Here is a 6929-nt window from a genome sequence, read left to right as displayed (position 1 = left end):
GTTGAAGTACTAGGAAACAAAACAGGGAGAACAAGCAAGACATACAATTTAAATGTTTGTCTTAACAACTAATGCTTGAGGAAATGAAGCTTATACCAGAGGAGGAGGAGCCATGGGGCCAGGGGCGGGGCCTAGGATGTGGAAGATTTGAGAACAGGGGGCGGGGTTTGAGGGTGCCCAGTCCAGCTGTTAGGGCCACACCTCAACCCTGCATCTGATTGGCTGAGGCTGCAGGCCAAAGCCACGCCTCCTCAGGACACTTGGGACTTGGCCTGGTCGGAGCCTGAGGGAACAATCGATCTTGCAGATCTACCTGCAAGGGAGTGCAGGTGGTCTGCCTCCCACACTTCCATCCCTTGAATTCTGGAGGTAGGAATCAACTAGAGGGCTCGTCCACACCTCGGAGACCCAAGGCTGTGCTAATCTGACGGTTCAGGAGCTTTCCCAGGGAATTCTGCTTGAGTTATCCACATATAAGCAAGGTAATACAACTTAAAATAAAAGGTTCAGTGTTAGTTTCATCATTGAAAAGTCATCATTTCACCATGGAGTTTATCACTATGTAATCTCAGGCATCCCCGCCCCCCATATCTGATCTTGGTGCTGTTACCTCGAGGCCAAAGCTTTCATTGCCCAAAAGTTAGGCCTCACAAAACAGAGAGGGATCTCCTTACAGGGGCGTTCTTCTAAAATTTCTTGTGTTTTTAAAAAATATTTTATTTATTTATTTTCAGAAAGAGGGGAAGGGAAGGAGAGAGTGAGAGAAATATCAATGTGTGGTTGCCTCTCATGTGTCCCCCACTGGGAACTGGCCTGCAACCCAGGCATGTGCCCTGATTGGGAATCGAACCGTGATCCTTTGCTTCACAGGCCCACACTCAATGCACTGAGCTACACAAGCCAGGGCAAATTTTCTTGTGTTGTTGTGCATGAGAAAGTGTTCTACACACTTGGGAAGGACCCACTAACCTGAAATAAGTCCAGTGAGCCCCGATTTTGGAAGCTTGTGGAAATGATCTGCTGGTACAACTGACAAAGAAGGATGCAAAGAAATTCAACACACAGTCGGTTGGTTACTATTCTTAGAAGGAGAACCTCACAATTGTCTTGTCTATCATTGCTAATGAACTCCTAAAGATCACCTAAAAGCACCAGCGGTAGTTATCCTTGCAGCAATGACGATCTCCATTTAGAAGGAAAACACGAAGGAGGTAACATTTCCAGTGACAGTGTCTTACTGGAGACTTCAAGTGCTCAGGCAGGAGAAGAAAGGGCCCTAAAGATGAAGAAGACATTCACGTTGAAGAAGATGTCTGTGAGGAGTTTGAATAAATTTGTCTCTCGGTGTGAAACTAAAAATAGCAATATTTATTAATTAAGATATTATTCCAGGGAATGTGTGATTTCAATATGAAGGAAACAAATTAATGTCCTAAATATTACAGACATTTGATTCTTTCATCTGCAGCCCTAATCGTTTATGTTTTCCACTGGGCTAATTCAGGGGGAAAATCTCATTGGAAAAATAAGGATCACATTTACGCCATCCCTTTGTAAACAGGCGCATGTGGAATTCATCACATACATATTTGCTTCCCAAGGAGGCTGGGTCCACTGGCCTAAGAGTAAGGTGGATGAGTGGACTCTGCAGGCCCTGGTTCTGAACTCATCACAGCACGTCCTCTGGGCAAAGCGCCCCCCTCTTTCTGCAGTGGCTCAGTTTCATCCACTGAGAAATGGAAGCCATAGTACTTCTTATATTACTGGTTTTATCATCTTTATTATAGATAAGTAGACTTCACTATTGATTGCTTTATATTAATAGAAGCAGGGTCTGAGTCATCTCAGTGACTTCATTGGAAACCATTTTACATTTACTGTATTTTGGTACGAACCTATTAAATCTGACCTGCAATTTTACGTTAAGCAAAATAATAAGACAAGGCCATAAACACTGGCCTCGGTGGTTGAGGGACTGCCTAGGTTTTCTCTACTGGGGTTGGCACTCCCCTGGAGCCTGCGCTACAGTGTGGGCAGCAGGATACTATGGAAGGAAGGCTTTGGGGTCAGATGGCCGAGATCAAACCCGTGCCCCACCCCTTCTAGCTGGCTGATCTTCGGGAAATTTCTCAGTCTTACTCAGCCACGCCAGACTCTTTCCTAAAATGAGCGAGGATGGGACAGTGTAAGTGGGAACCATAAGCCCACTCCCCTGGGTTGTTGGCAGGACTGGACGAGGTCAAGCCTGTGACATCGTAGGGCTGCGGCTACGAAGCACCGCGAAGTGGGTGACTCGAAACAACAGAAATGTTGTTGGCCAGGAGGCCTAGATCAAGGTGTCGGCAGGGCCCCTGCTCCCCCTGAAACGTGTAGGCGTATCCTTCCTTGTCTCGTTCTAGCTCTGCTGTTTGTCAACAATCTTTGTCATTCTTTGGCCTATAGGTGCCTCACTCCCGTCATGTGGTGTATGCTCCACGTGGGTCTCCACATGTCTTTCCCAGTGTGCGTGCCCGTCTCTAAAAGGACCCCATCATGTTGGCGTAGGGCCCACCCTTAGTGACCTTACTGTGGCTCGGTCACCTCTGCAAAGATCCTATTTCCAAAGGTCACATTTGGAGTTGCTAGGATTTGGACTCCAACTCATCCTTTTGCGGGGGGAGGGGCGGATAGAAACAGAAGTCTTTTTTTTTTTTTCAAAAATTCTTCAAAGCAAGAACCAGGGTCTTACTTTCTGCTGGCTAAAATCTCTTCTCTGCAAGATATTATTGTTACAGAGATCTTGCTCGTCAGGTGTGTTCGGATGTAAAAACATGGAACTCTTCAGTTGGGTCTGTTTGTCAATAAAGGTGAAAGCAAGGGGTTTGCTTTGTTCACAGAGGGAGGGGTTCTTTGTAGCAGGACTCTGTCTGGCTGCCGGTGCAGCCTGACACGCCGCAGCCACCCCTCAGTTAGGCTGAACGTGGAAGAATGTAGAATTTAGGAACTTGGCTGTTGACGTTAAGTAGACCTGGGCTCAGATTCAAGCTCTATCACCAACGGGGCAGTCTCTGAGCTGAGCTCAGCCTTCTCTTCCGGAACGTGGGGGTAGGAACACCTCCCAGGGGTGGTAGTAGGATTAGGAGTGCCTGACACCCGGCAGAAGGAAGGAGGGGTTACTATCATATTTCACGGAATATTAAAGAATTAAAAGCTTAAGTAGCGTTCCCAAGGTCGCCTGGTAGATTAGTAACAGGGGCAGGGAAAGGATTCGAGTTTCTGGCCCATCCAGTTCGGTTGCCTCAAGTCTTGCTATTTCTAATCCCACTTTTATTTAGGAATGGGGGCTGTAAACTGTGAATTAGTTGCAGTTTAGTTTTCCTCACTAAGAAAAAAAATGGGGCAACCCTTGCTTTCTAATCTTCTACTGCAGAAGTGCTCCGAGGTCACTGAGCCAGGATGAAAGCTGGTGGAATTTTCCCGTGGGCACGTGGACACCCCTTGTTTCCCCACTCTTGGTGCTCCGCAGCAGCTGTCCTGCTGAGCCCAGAGCGCTCCGGCCGGGGATGGGCCGGAACTCCAGCTGCTGGTGAGCCAGTGTTCACTATTTATAGTGAGGGGGGATGCAATGGAATGGAATTTTCCCCTTCTGAGGAGTTTTGATGCAGCCAACAGGAAGCGGGCTCTGACAGATGCTGAATTCCTGTCTGATGGCAAGCATGAGGTCATTTACAGTCCTTCTCACACTGGAGCGTGCATCGGAACCACCTCCTTACGACACAGAGTGCAGGGGGCCGCCCCTGGAGTTTCTGAATCAGCCCCCCGGGTGGGGCCCCAGAATGTGCCCTTCTCACAAGTTCTGGGGTCCTGCTGCTCGGTCATGGGCGGAGGGCCCAGGGAAAGGCCGTCCTATGTGACAGCAGATCGAACCCAAGGAATGCACTGGTGTGCACCCCAGCGGTCTTTCTGGGGATGCTGCTGTTCCTGTCAAAGCAGAATCAGTCACTTCTGAGCCAGGATTGATGGGGCAAGGTTGACGTTTTATAAAGAAAGAAAACAGCGTAACCAAATAGGGCTCATCAGAAATTAGTGTTTGGACTATTTGATATAAACTATTTTTATCTCTCTGTTTTCTCCAGTGAGAAAATGCAGTGAAGTTGGTCATTGTATCACATCATAAGGTTGGAGTCAAGGCTGGCAGATTTGACCTCCACTTTCAACTTCAAGCAGAGCCAGACATGGGCCCCTGAGGGCTGATGAGGTCATCTGTCTTTGATCCAGGGCCAGAGAAACGCCAGTGGGCAGGCACTGGAAGAATGCAGCTGATCTGCTGAGTAGACCTTGACCTTGGCTTTGGCCTCTCAATTTCTTGTATGAGATTGCCCTGCTTAGGTTTTCTGCTTCTTTTTGAGTGAATTTGGTTATTTTACATTTTCTTTAAAAATGATTTATTTTGCTCATATTTTCAAAATATTAGCACATATTTGTACAAATAATTCTTTTTTAAGGATTATAGTTTCCTATATATAAATAGTATGTTATACACCTGAAACTAATATCATGTTATATGTCAATTATATCTCAAATCAATAAATAAAAGTTTAAAAGAGGGAATTACAGTTTCCAGTATATGTCTGTTAGTCCATCTTGTAATTCCTAACTTTATTGGTCCTCTCCATTTTTCTAGATAGACTTGCTAATGGATCACTTATTAATGCTGTTCCCTTTATTTCCAGTGAGCCAGCTCTGAATTTCATCAAGGTGAGGACCTGCAAAGGTCTGAGGTTTCGCCCAACATCCGCACAGACGAGGTCATCTGCTGGTGTGACCTGGGAGCCACCCAGGTCTGGGGGGACCAGCCTTGTGCCAGTTCCCTCACCCCTCTTCCCACAGATCCACACCACGACGCCCACTCACGTGGTGGTTTAAGTTACAGGAGAGGAATCTGGATCCTATGTTTCAGGCCCTTGAGTCTTTTTAAATGGACACTAAGGACACCTGCCCTTGGCTCTGGAAGGAGGCACTCTACCTGGCGAAGCTGTTGGCTGCACAAATCTCCTGGAAGAGACCGTCCAGAACAACAGCAGCCAGTGAGGGGCAAAAATGCAAGAGACCCGTGGACCCGGGTCACCTGACAATCAATTCCAAGGATGTTGTTTTCACCTTCATCAGACTCTGCTTTCATTCTCAATTCTTTTCTAAGATTAAAAAAATTATTCTTTCCCCATCTCCTTGACTTACATAATCACTTCCTTCACATTGTCTTAGGCTGAAAAGGTTTAACAATGACTTTTCCTCTGAACCGACCTTTGACCCTGTCTCATAGGCTTTAATATGTGGCGCTCTCCTGATCATGTTTTGTCAAGTTATCTGGTTGTTCTTTCTTATTTGTAGAAATCACAGGTTTTGAACAAAATCCACCCATCATTTTTGGGTCTCCTTGCTCTCTTAGTTCACTCCGGAAGCTGTCGTCTCTTCCTCTGAATCCTGTAAATTAAAGCCAGAAAGCCCCTCTGTGCCGGTTCTGTGTGACTCGTGTACTGGACAAGGTTGCACTGCACTTCAGTGCAGTCCAAGAGGAAATGGAATTTGGAAGACAAACATCCAAGTGCTGACCACGCTACTGCCTACTGGTAATCAAATAAACTGCCTACTTGGAGTCTCACTTTTGTCCACAAATGTAGGATTGAATGGCATTATCTCTAATGTCTTTTTTAATGTATGACTGCAAAAGATTTGGAACTCCAAAAGATTTGGTTTCTTTTTTCTTTTTTAATTGATTTTTAGAGAGAAAGGAAGGGAAAGAGAGAGAAACACTGATTTGCTGTTCCAGTTCAAATCAATGTTTCTCTCTCTCTCTCTCTTTCCCTCTACTTCTCCTTGCATTCATGGGTTGATTCTCGCATGTGGTCTGACAGGGGATCGAACCCCGACACCTTGGTATGTTGGGATGATGCTTTAATCAGCTGAGCTAGCTGGCTACGGCCGGAACTAATGTCAATTGAACTAGCTCAGTGATTTCTAGGCCGACTTGTCAGTTTAGGCAGCGTGGCCAAATAGCAAGATCTCTGGTCTTAGAAACTAGAAAAGCTGAGTTCTACCCTAGCCTTGGGCGAGCACATGCCTCAGTGTCTTCGCATGTCTGACACAGAAGAGAGAAAACTCTTCTGGCCCTGGGGGCCCACTTCCTCCGGTGTGTAGCAGGAAGCCCACTCAGGCCGTCAGGGCCGGCTGATGGAGGAAGAAGCTCTTGCTGGCCTAGAGCCTCCCCTTTCTCACAAGGCTGCTTCCAGGCTCGGGAATGGAGGAGATAACTAGAGCTATCTAGATGAGGCCACACTTGTGTCTGCAAGGTGTGCAGAGTACTGACGACTCTGGGCCCTACTTCTGGGGTCTCTCCATGCTGCCTCTGTCCTCCTGTGCTGAGTTCCACGTTCCTGTGTGGTGGGTAATGGGATGGTAATGGAGAGCCTTGCAAACACTCCTTACTTCTCTGCTTGTCAGTGTTCCCCCGACAGATCCTAGTTTCAGTGAACACCGTGCACACTGTGAACACGTGTGTGCCCGTCCTCTCCGTACAACCCACACTGTTGCACGAGCATACTGCTAAGTGCTCCACATGTAACATCTCATTTGATCCCCACGAGAAGCTTGAAAGTTAGGTACATTATCCCCAGTTTACAAATAGGACAAACCTGGTGCTCGGAACAGTTAAACAGTTTGCCCAAGGGCACACTGCTGGGAAAGGCAGGGCTAGAGTTTGAATCCAAATTGTTTGGACATCATAGACAGTTTTCCTGAAAATGGAACCCAACGGTCTTATTCAGGCAAAATCAGTGTACAATGAATTTAATAGCGGAAGAAGGTAAAATGTAAGGGAGACCTTTTCTAGTTTGTCCAAAAGCACCAAATGGACAAGCAGGAGTCCTAATGTAGTATGGCCATCTTGTAGG

The 6929-nt window shown here is 46.7% G+C and overlaps 1 long non-coding RNA gene across 2 annotated transcripts; it reads left to right on the top strand.

Annotated features, from left to right (window-relative positions):
* Positions 1-899: 899 nt before the first annotated feature.
* LOC118995451 (uncharacterized) lies at positions 900-5621 on the top strand. Of its 2 annotated transcripts, XR_005068274.1 has the most exons (4): positions 900-1068; positions 4116-4237; positions 4713-4737; positions 4870-5621. It is a non-coding gene; the product is annotated as an uncharacterized LOC118995451 (long non-coding RNA). The 2 variants fall into 2 exon arrangements; XR_005068273.1 differs by lacking the exon at positions 900-1068 and adding an exon at positions 2405-3565 and having other exon boundaries at positions 4713-5621.
* Positions 5622-6929: the final 1308 nt, after the last annotated feature.

Source organism: Sturnira hondurensis, unplaced genomic scaffold, assembly GCF_014824575.4.
Source record: "Sturnira hondurensis isolate 20B ecotype Veracruz unplaced genomic scaffold, ASM1482457v3 Scaffold0010128, whole genome shotgun sequence".
NCBI lineage: Eukaryota > Metazoa > Chordata > Mammalia > Chiroptera > Phyllostomidae > Sturnira > Sturnira hondurensis.
Note: the sequence above shows the minus strand (reverse complement) of the source record. Positions and strands in the feature narration are given on the sequence as shown.